At 37.1% G+C, this 12,353-nt stretch overlaps 1 protein-coding gene across 2 annotated transcripts in view; it reads left to right on the plus strand.

Annotated features, from left to right (window-relative positions):
• The window catches only part of LOC145693324 (endoribonuclease LACTB2), a 102,341-nt gene that overhangs the window by 59,669 nt on the left and 30,319 nt on the right, over window positions 1–12,353 (plus strand). The gene's annotated exons all lie outside the window — the stretch shown is intronic.

Raw genomic sequence — 12,353 nt, forward strand, 5'->3', positions numbered from 1 at the left:
CATATAAGAGGAAAACTTGATTAGTTTTAAGATGAGTACGCAAGATGGCGCTTGCTGTTAGATTTTGTTACTCCTGTGCTCAGTTTTATGAAATTTTTACTTATAAGCATAAATTGTTTTACAAGTAGTTCTCTCTTTACGGAATATGGATATAATATGGCCGTTTTTTGTGTTATGTTTTACATTTTATCCAAATATTATTCTAAGTTTAAGGAAATAGTTTTAGCGGCTAAATCTCGTGCTTGCGCAGACGCCGGCTTCGTTGCCAAACTTGTATGTGTGCTGTTGCAGTCACAGTAGTAGGGCAATTCCTTGTTAGCGTTTGAAGTCCACAAGCGGAAGCTGTGAATTGTGACAAAACTATTATAATTAATGAAAGTTTAAAAATGAGGAAAGGGGAGGAATCATATAAAAGAAAAAAGAATCCAGCTCAAAGTAGAAGGTCGAAGAGCAAAGGAAGCGAAGAGAAAGGAAGAATAATTTTAAGAAACAGCTAAGCGCTTTTCAATTTTTAACTGTTTGTTGCCACGTAAATATTATACACACGTATAATATAAAGCAAGTTTATTTTCACTATCATTTTGAATGTTAAATATGTAATATGTGTTCTTTCTTTTTTCTTTTCTTTCATTCTTTATTTTTTATGAAATTTAATTTGCTTAGGCAAAATATTATATCTTCTTGAAAATAATTTATTTATGTTTTTGAGCTTTCGTATGTACACGAGTAGTTGCCTGAACCCGTTAGTGGAAAATACTAATTCATTTCGCTTACTAGGGAAGGTCGTGGGGTGTTACTCTGACTTCTTATTGATCCTATGCTCAGTCGACTCCTTTTTACATATGAAACAATTAGGCAACCAGAGAAATCCTCAATAGGAAGCGTGTTCGAATTATGAGCGTTAAAAGTTCAAAATCGAACAGTTCTGAAAAAAGTTTGAAGTAACCATTTTTTGAGATACACACTTCATTTTTGGTACTGGGGTGTTTTCTTGGGTGCTCGACAGAATGATGAGGTCAAAATGTACGTATTTTGCAAGATAGGGGAACTTATTGGGGAAAGGTTAAAGCTTGAAGGGCAATGTTGTTTTACAACTTGCAAATTACCAACTGTTTGGCCGGGTCAGTAAGCTAATAAAATTTATTTGCCACTCCTATTCTACTCTATTGTCATTTGAATGTCACTTTTCTGTGTGGCCACCTTAACAGTGAACAATGACACATGTCTTCGAAACGCTTTGCCACGGAACTAACGTGATAGGACTCTCAACTCAGCCGGCCTTTGTGTATTATGGAAGAAATGAAATATTTCAGTTTAACATCCAACGAGTATGCCCTTTAGGCTAAGAAGGACGAGTATTAAGGCAAGTGAATGATGATGAAAGAATAGATGGAATAAGAAGAAGGGAGGAAACGGGAGTATCCCGAGAAATCCCATGGACATGATGGTATCAATTGTGGAAGACAGTGTTTCAATATTTCACCACCAGCCATTTTTTAAAAATTTTCAACGGATTTTAATGAGGATTGTTTGAAAATAGTGACCAAATTTCAGGCAATATTCCGCGAGAAATGTGACCAAAAAACAAACAATCGGCTAGCGATGAGTGTGCAAAACAGCGGTTTTCTCGAGAATAAAAACCACCTGTTCACAACTTTGAGCGCACATTCCCTTAACCATTTTTCCCCCTAATTTTTCGGTCTAGTTTGTCGTTGAATGTCTTAGAATATTCCTTGGAGTTGAACCAATATTTTCCCATAATCGACATTCCAACTCACTGAAGGCCGCGGTGGCTCAGTGGCGTTCATCTCTGGTGCATGGGGTCACGGGTTCAAACCCTGCTCCTGCCAAGTGAACTTTGTGGTGGACAAAGACCGTGTGCGTGGGTTTTCTCGGGGTTCTCCCGTTTTCTCCCACTTTCTTCATTCCACCATTTCATTTATTATTGTCTTCTTTAGCCTAGCCGGCATATCCATAGGACGTAAAACGCAAAAATTTCATTTCATTTTTGCAATTCACTGAAAACGAAGCACATAGCTACCGATGGTTCGTATATACGGTATAGAACACCGTATTCGGCGATGTATAAGCATAGGCCGACAGGGTCGGAGTTACGCTCAGGTTTGTTCCGCGACAGGCCTCTCTGGCGCTGAGCGAGCTCTTTGCATCGCTATTTAAGCATGGTTAACCACAAATGAAATACCAGTGGTATAAATTAATATTTGTATTCACTGTCAATGCCAGCCCTTAGTGGATAATTTATTTGATTTAGCTTCATTTTAACAATATCCTGATTTTCGTTTTCCATATGTGATACTGTGTTGTAGTGCGCCCCAGTGCTTTTTTTTTTTCTGAACAGCTGATCCGGATAAAATAACATATTGATGACAGAGCATTTTGAGAAAATATTGGTCTCACTCCTAGCTACAGAAAGGGGAAGAACACTACAATATTAGTCCAGTAAAGATAGGATTGAGAAAGGAACAAATTAGTAACAAGTTGAAAATTGGTATGGAAGTAGGGGAATATGTTAGGAATGACATACTAGAAGTCCCCTAAAATCCCACTGTAGCTTTTCCCGCAATTTTGAAAAATGTCCGCCATCTTTAGACGACGACAAGGAATTTATGGAAATCGTCACCCTTTATGTTTATTCCTCTAGCCACCGTTCTAATTATCACAAAGCCATGAATCATATATGGTTGGAAAGCTTGAAAGACAGAAAATCTAAGTAAATAACATATATGCCCATCGTCCTAAATTTCTAGAAGAAGAGGAAGAAGAAAACAGCTTTTTTATTTAAAAAAGTTATATTTTCAGAAATCATGAGAAGTTTGCAACACTGACAGTTATTACACACCAACGAAACACCACCAACAGATGTCCTTGATATTTATCTCAATCATAGCCAAGCAATGACACAAATCGGTGCAATACAAGCCGAGAAAAAATATAACTTATGTTACTTTCTGACCTCTTTGTACAAAAGTGCATAAGGTGACATACACTTTCACGGTTCTAGTTACCTTCTTTTATCACATAGGACCAAGAGTTATATATCATTGGAAATCTTAAGAAACGTAAATTCGAATGAGATAACACATGGTGCCTTCCATTTCAATTCAGGCAGAGCATGTACCATCACCATCTCAGATATTGTTGAAACTTTTTTTTATAGCAACTAGACATGTTTTTAAGAGACCCATATTTTTTTGTTTTGTCGAAAAAAATTTTCCCGCCAAGTAATGGGCCATCAAAGACGGGGAGTACAATTTATGATTGATTGATTGATTTTGAGTTTTACGTCCCGTTCAGCACCGAGGCTATATGAGACGTGGACCTACTGATTAACGTGGAATCCGAACCACATGAGCTCCCGCCGGGAATCGAACCCGGGTCTCCTACGCCAAAGGCGCGTACTACAATTTATGAATTGTAGAAGACGTGGAAAATGGTCAACTTCGGAGCCTCACCATTCGGCTATGGAGACAGGTAGAGTTATAATTCTTGTTGTGGTATGTACATAGGGATATAAATAAACTATATTTTATTATAGTTTGGTTTGCGCATGCGTATCTTTTTGTACATAAATTAACAAATGAACGTCAATTTATCTGAAAAGTCGAAGTTTGCGAATTTTTTTCGAGCACTTCCGGTTCGAATTTTAAAATTCTGTTTTCACGGTTGGTAAGACCTAGCTACCCGCTTTCCGAAACAATTTTTGTATCGCTTCTGTGTGCAACCGTTTTGTCGCAAAAAATTCGAGAAATTGTAAAATTTTCAAAAATCGCCATTTTTGGGCGCCATTTTCTCGAAAACACCATCTTTTAAAATTCTGAAATTTTGTCAGATGGTTCAACTTTACATGAATAATAAACACACCAAATATCATTCTCGACCAATGCTTCATGAATTAACTGCAGCCTTTTAAAGTTAGCGAAGTTTCGTTAACTTTGATGTCACAGTTAGCAACACTGGGAACAATAAAAGTGCAATGATTTGACGATGTTTGTGGTTCACATTCATTAAATGAAGAATAAAAGGTTTTCTTGAATGTTTTTTTTTTTTTTTTTTTTTTTCATTATTTTGATCAAGAAGGCTCTCTGAAATACTAAATGAGCCTCCCCCTACTCCTCCGTTTTCTTAAACCGAAATAATCTGAGGTGAAAATTATGATTACGAAACACACAAATTTTAACTTTGCTTGAAACGGCCATCCAATAAATTCTGATGATCTACAAAAAGCCTGAATTATTACCTCAGTGATGATTTGGAATGCTCCAGACAAAGTCACAATTAAGTGCGATGTCATTACAGTGATTGAAAAAGGACAAAAAGTTTTAAAAAATCGAAACATTTTCTTACGCGTTCCAAAGAAATTTACTGACTTTTTAAACAGAACAATCCCAGCATAAGAATGGGTCACTCGGAATTTTACAGTATTCGACTAAAGTGGGTCAGTCCGCAACCTGCGAGGGAAGTGTGTATGTGTGTATTGTGCAAATTTTAAGTTAGCTGCTACTGCGTTGCTACAAATCAAAGGTGCAGCCTGTATTGAAGCTGTCATGAGTGACCTATTTCCTTTGGTAGTATGATCCGTAGAAAATGACAACTGTCTTCTTCAAGAATGTGGTGAATGTCCTGGAGTGGAAGGAATAAGTGTGGAGTCTTTAATTATTGATCCTGATGAAAATGAAAGTGTTACGTATGCCATATGGGAAAACAATAATCTCGTTAAAAACTGTGCCACTTTCTGTTTTCGTATCGAACATTGCTGCTTTAACTGTAAGAATTGTAATTCATAACTACATCAAGAAAATCCAAAGAGAATTAATTGCTACCGAAAATCACCGTATAAAATTTCAAGATACAAATTCTATTTTACATCATATGGACTTCGCTGAAAACTGGGCTGTTATTCTGCAAAGTGAAATTCAGAGTTATCACCGGAATATGAAAAAACTGACAGTTTTGTTGTAATAAACGACGATAAAACACACGATTCAGCTTATGTACTCATAACCATAGACAAAATTCTAAAAATACTCGAAGAAAAGCGAAAATATATTTTATAGAAAAAGGTTTGAATACGAGAAAATAAGTGTCTACAATTTCCCAAATCGTGTTAGTGATTTCTGATGGTGCTGCATCCCACTTTAAAAATAGCTTTCAGATGTTCGAGATGCAGACAGGTCCGATAAAGCAGTGGTTTTGCAGTGAAACCGGCCATGCAAGGGTCTCTGCGACGGTATTGGGGGGGGGGGGGGGGGCGTAAAGAATGTGGCAACGCGGTATAACATTAGGCAAATACAGATACACAGTATTAAAACCACAGAAGAAGAAAATGAAATGAAATCTTGAAGTTTTACGTCCCACACTTATGCCGGTTAGGCTAAAGGAGACGGTGATTATGAGAAATGAGTAAAATGGTGGAATGCAGAAAGTGGGGGGAAACGGGATAACCCCGAGAAAACCCACTAGCACGGTGTTTGTCCACCACAAAGCCCACAAGGCGCGATCTGGGATCGAACCAGGGACCCCAACCACCGGAGGTGAACGCTCTAACACTGAGCCACCGCGCCCCCACTAAAACCGTAGAAGAATTCGTGAGTATAGTGCAAGTACAAACTCCGGGTATTACTCTCGTTTTGTTGCTTTGTCTGGAGCATTCCAAATCATCACTGAGGTAATAATTCAGGCTTTTTGTAGATCATCAGAATTTATTGGATGGCCGTTTCAAGTAAAGTTAAAATTTGTGTGTTTCGTAATCATAATTTCCACCTCAGATTATTTCGGTTTAAGAAAACGGAGGAGTAGGGGGAGGCTCATTTACTATTTCAGAGAGCCTTCTTGATCAAAATAATGAAAAAAAAAAAAAAAAAAAACAGTCAAGAAAACCTTTTATTCTTCATTTAATGAATGTGAACCACAAACATCATCAAATCATTGCACTTTTATTGTTCTCAGTGTTGCTAACTGTGACATCAAAGTTAACGAAACTTCACTAACTTTAAAAGGCTGCAGTTAATTCATGAAGCATTGGTCGAGAATGATATTTGGTGTGTTTATTATTCATGTAAAGTTGAACCATCTGACAAAATTTCAGAATTTTACAAGATGGTGTTTTCGAGAAAATGGCGCCCAAAAATGGCGATTTTTGAAAATTTTACAATTTCTCGAATTTTTTGCGACAAAACGGTTGCACACAGAAGCGATACAAAAATTGTTTCGGAAAGTGGGTAGCTAGGTCTTATCAACCGTGAAAACAGAATTTTAAAATTCGAACCGGAAGTGCTTGAAAAAAATTCGCAAACTTCGACTTTTCAGATAAATTGACGTTCATTTGTTAATTTATGTACAAAAAGATACGCATGTGCAAACCAAACTATAATAAAATATAGTTTATTTATATCCCTCTACCTGTCTCCATAGCCGAATGGTGAGGCTCCGAAGTTGACCATTTTCCACGTCTTCTACAATTCATAAATTGTACTCCCCGTCTTTGATGGCCCATTACTTGGCGGGAAAATTTTTTTCGACAAAACAAAAAAATATGGGTCTCTTAAAAACACGTCTAGTTGCTATAAAAAAAAGTTTCAACAATATCTGAGATGGTGATGGTACAATTTTATATTTTTTTGCCTGAGTTGAAATGGAAGGCACCACATACTAATCAAGCCCAATTTGTGGAAGAAGCGCAAAACCCAAAATTTGGGGACAAAACGTGATTTTCGCATAAATTCTTTAAAACTTGCAACACTGACAATTATCGTATGTTAACAAAACTTAGCCACCATTTTCACTATCATCATTATTAATTTACTTTTAAAATGGCTAACGTTTTTCCCAATGGAGTAAGCTTTTATGATACATAGTTTTACAGCACTTAAATATAGTACAAAAATCATTTATTGATTGCATTAGAAAGTAGCAGAAATTGGTAGTCTCCTATTCATAGGAAAATCGTAATTCACACATTAAAATTAACTTTCAACTATAATAGTAATTTGAATGTAATTTTTTTTTAAAAAAAAATGTCTTGTTTAAACTAGAATGCAATTTCCTCCTAGTATTCTTCAAATCAACTTAATATTTACATTACACGTTAGTTTGCACTTTAAGAACATTTTTGTAACTAGTTCATTCGGACTTATTTTATTAGAAATCAATGAGGTTATCATTATCTCGTTCATCTCTATGGTCTTCATCATTTGGTTTTGCATTCATACATCCAATTCCTCGACAGTGACATAAATTAGAGCACACAATTCCTGCTTTCCGACAACCGCATATACTTTCACAGCCCTTTTTACGGTTACAGGATATTACACGGAGCGGGTTCCTTGGTCATTCTTGCTGGTGCGAGGATACCCCCTAATGTTGTCCATTCATATTCAGTCGCTCACATATCATTGAGCAATACCTGGGCTCAAAAACCGTACACTGTCAAAGAAAGAATGGAACATACCACTTTTAACGTACACACGCAAAGGCAATGGCCTTTCGGATTTAATTATTGAAGATATAAGATACCTTCGTGTTCTGAATATCCAAACTGAAATCCACCTTCTGTACGATGTAACATGGATGATTCTCAAGTGGTTGAAGACACCAACTTGCCCGAATTGGAATGGATTTATGCAGCTGGTGACAAGCAACAACCATAAGTACCAAACATATCAAGTAGTAATTCAACTTTTCATCATTCTTCAGCCAATAAGCATGAATGCTGTATACTCGGCGCTTATGTTTGCCAGCAAAGAATGTGCAGGAAATAAGCAAAAAAAGCGTGCTTAGTCACGTTGGATCAACCTTTGTACTCTAAAGCATGTGACATTATAGCAGCATGTAGAAATTCTGTTGAATTACCGTCAGTGGTTGTTAGACTTAGTGGTTTTTCACACTATAATGTCATTTATGGAAACAATTGCATATATAATGAAAAGTAGTGGCATTGAAGAACTTTGGTCTTGTGTGTATGCTAGTAACTCCATGCCACAGATAAAGTCAGGCCATTCTTATTGCTCGTGCTTTGCGAGCTCATTTTTTAAAACACAGCGATTGCAATATATACTGTTTAATTCATGAATCCGACGCCACTGAGGAGTTTGTGCGTCAATTGCGAGATGTTTGTATTCCTCTGATGACTAAAGAAGATATCGATACTGATGTAGTTGTTCAACATTTTGTAAAATAGTCAATCAAGATTGCAAATGACCTGAAGCTATTTATTGACGCTGCTGCAGAAACAAGCCGTATCTGTAAGTTATTCGCTCTGTACTTTCAGCTTGTAGAAATTATGCGTCTTTTAATTCGAAAGAACTGGAGACTTGAATCTTCATCTTCACTGCATGTGAGAAATGTTACCATACTTCTGTGCAGCTGGGCATCTTGTGTATGCCAAATACGCAGATCTGTACTTACCCATCTGTACTTACTAGAAATGTTGCGGTTGGAGGATGAAATGGATCTTCATGAGTTCCAGCTATTTACAGGAGACGGTTACTTCACTATTCGTAGAAAAGATATATTTTGGAGTGGTACATGGTCTGATATGGCGATTGAGTAGGTTTTAGCGAGAGCAATGAAGAGCAGCAGTGGACTGACTCATGGGAGAGGCATGACTGAAAAGATAATATCTAGGTATGTCAAGTATGTCTAGCAATCCAGCAGCGAAACAATCCAGCAGCGTGCCACTTATGAGAATGTCTTGAAAAATTATTAAACAAAGATAGGCAAGAACTTCACACTGGTCGGCATGTGGACCTGTACCAAAGCAGTCAATCGCGTGATATATTACATCTAAAGAAATTCTTGCGTTGGTTTTGTCAGCATTCTCCATTCCCTTGATATCCGGAGCTCGCGTCCCTAAGCACTGGCATGGTAGGTAATGAAATGGTCAACTGATAAATCTAAGGAAATCGGATTGGCTGCTATGGAAGGAATGTTTGGACGGACTTTTGGAAATGTGAAACTTAAACAAAAAAGATAGTCACCCCACTATCCGTAATGCACAATGTAGTGTGTATCAGTGATGAGCTACTGGCTGTAAACACCATACTTCAACTGAATCATATGATTAGAAGTCCGAAAAAGAACTCCAGCGGTGTTTTTCTTACGAGCTTGCACCCTATTCACTTTCTCTCTTCACAGAAATGTCCATGAGAAAAACGAAAAAGTTCGCTTTGTACGACATGTTTGAATATCGGACAAATTTTAAAACTCAAATTGAAAACACTGTGTACGTTATAGATGGAGGCTGGCTTCTACATCATGTTGTTTGGCCACAACATGGAACATACCTTGACGTGCACAACTCGTATGTGTCCTATGTACTCACAAACTCAGGAACGAAAGCAACAATTATTTTTTATGGGTATTGCACTGAAAACTGTACAAAAGCCGCTGAGCGGGAGCAACGTGAGTCAAAGGTTCAATCAGCTTTGGTGTTATTCACAAATGAAACCACATAATTAACAACTACAACAACAACAAAAGATAAATTCGTAGATAATTTCAAAAATAAGGATTGTTTCACCCTTGAGTTTATGGTTCATTTGACACAAGCTGGAATTCAAACCCAGCAAGCAACAAGTGATGCTGACGCACTTATGGGTAAAATTGCTGTAGCCAAGTCTTTAAATCCTTATAGGCACGTCGTGGTAATTGGCGAGGATGTTGATATTTTAATCATTTTGCTTGAACAAGGTAATAGTCAGTACGACAATCACATTTCGAAAACTCGGACGTGTACAAGACGTGAGTAAAGAATTTAGTACTAAGAAGTTGTAAGATACACAGACAAATATAATAACTGTTTTGCTCAGTTACCATGCTTTAACTGGATGCGACACTTCACGTGATTTGTATCGACAGGGAAGGAAAAAACCATTGCAATTACTTCAAAAACGGGAAGATTTATGCCAATCACTTGAAGTTTTGAACCATGATAATGCTAGTGTACAGTCTATGAAGCTGGCACATCATTTCTCCTAACACACTACGATTCTCCAGCAATAGTAACCTTACTGGATGAATTCCATGTCATTCATACATCCTTGCAGTAAGTCGGCTCCCCATTCAGAACGAAATACAATTGGCAAAATTGCCACACACCAGTGATGCTGCGAAACACCATATCATCAGGTTCAAATGTACCGTGGAAATGATTTGCGAGCGACTGAATATAGATGGACAACATTAGGAGGTATTCTCGCACCAGCAAGAATGACCAAGGAACCCGCTCCGTGTAATATCCTGTAACCGTAAAAAGGGCTGTGAAAGTATATACGGTTGTCGGAAAGCAGGAATTGTGTGCTCTAATTTATGTCACTGTCGAGGAATTGGATGAATGAGTGCAAAACCAAATGATGAAGACCATAGAGATGAACGAGATAATGATAACCTCATTGATTTCTAATAAAATAAGTCCGAATGAACTAGTTACAAAAATGTTCTTAAAGTGCAAACTAACGTGTAATGTAAATGTTAAGTTGATTTGAAGAATACTAGGAGGAAATTGCATTCTAGTTTAAACAAGACATATTTTTAAAAAATTACATTCAAATGACTATTATAGTTGAGAGTTATTTTTAATGTGTGAATTACGATTTTCCTATGAATAGGAGACTACCAATTTCTGCTACTTTCTAATGCAATCAATAAATGATTTTTGTACTATATTTAAGTGCTGTAAAACTATGTATCATAAAAGCTTACTTCATTGGGAAAAACGTTAGCCATTTTAAAAGTAAATTAATAATGATGATAGTGAAAACGGTGGCTAAGTTTTGTTAACATACGATAATTGTCAGTGTTGCAAGCTTTAAAGTATTTATGCGAAAATCACGTTTGGGTTTTGCGCTTCTTCCACAAATTGGGCTTGATTAGTATAAGTGTTCTATTTAATGTCTATCTAGAAGAGATAGTGAAAAAGAGTTTACATGATGATGATGGCATTTCGGTAGGAGGTAGAATGATTAGATACATAAGATTTGCATACGACATGGCGCTTGTTGCAGAACCTGAAAAGAAAATCAATAAAATGTTACAAAAAATGAGAAAGGGCTTTGAAGAATATGGAATGAAAATAAATGTTAGAAAGACAAAAGCCATGGTGATTGGAACGAAGGGGTCGGTGTCAAATATAAAAGTAGGAGGGGAGAAAATAGAACAAGTGAATAGTTTTCGATATCTGGGTAGTATTCTTAGTAATAACATGAAGTGCGAACGTGAAATAAAAGTAAGGATAGGAATGGCGAAAGAAGCCTTTAGGAGGAAGAAAAGTCTGTTTTGTGGGACCTTGAATAAAGAGTTGAGAAAAGACTCATAAAATGCTTCGTGTGGAGTGTTGTACTGTATGGGGCGGAAACGTGGACATTACGTAAAGGTGATGAAAATCGACTGAAAGCCTTCGAAATATGGGTGTGGAGAAGAATGGAAAGAATTAGTTGGGTCGAGCGGAAAACGAATGAGAGAGTGTTAGAAATGGTGGGTGAGAAAAGAATACTTTTAGATATTATTAGGAAGAGGAAGAGAAACTGGTTGGGACATTGCCTAAGAAGAGATTGTATCATGAGGGACGTCCTAGAGGGTATGGTGGCGGGAAAGAGAGGGAGGGGTCGAAGGAGACTACAATTAATGGATGATATAAAAACAGAAAGATCATACGCGAAGACGAAGAAGTTAGCGGAGGACCGTGGAGCATGGAAGCTTCTCAGCTGCGGCAAGTGACCTGCCAATAAAGGCAGAATACCTATGATGATGATGATGATGATGAAGATGAGCATAAGTGTTATCTCGTTCGAATTTACGTTTCTTAAGATTTCCAATGATATATAACTCTTGGTCCTATGTGATAAAAGAATGTGACTAGAACCGTGAAAGTGTATGTCACCTTATGCACTTTTGTACAAAGAGGTCAGAAAGTAACATAAGTTATATTTTTTCTCGGCTTGTATTGCACCGATTTGTGTCATTGCTTGGCTATGATTGAGATAAATATCAAGGACATCTGTTGGTGGTGTTTCGTTGGTGTGTAATAACTGTCAGTGTTGCAAACTTCTCATGATTTCTGAAAATATAACTTTTTTAAATAAAAAAGCTGTTTTCTTCTTCCTCTTCTTCTAGAAATTTAGGACGATGGGCATATATGTTATTTACTTAGATTTTCTGTCTTTCAAGCTTTCCAACCATATATGATTCATGGCTTTGTGATAATTAGAACGGTGGCTAGAGGAATAAACATAAAGGGTGACGATTTCCATAAATTCCTTGTCGTCGTCTAAAGATGGCGGACATTTTTCAAAATTGCGGGAAAAGCTACAGTGGGATTTTAGGGGACTTTTAGTATG

The sequence above is a fragment of the Thermobia domestica genome, chromosome 8 (assembly GCF_964235325.1).
Source record: "Thermobia domestica chromosome 8, izTheDome1.hap1.1, whole genome shotgun sequence".
NCBI lineage: Eukaryota > Metazoa > Arthropoda > Insecta > Zygentoma > Lepismatidae > Thermobia > Thermobia domestica.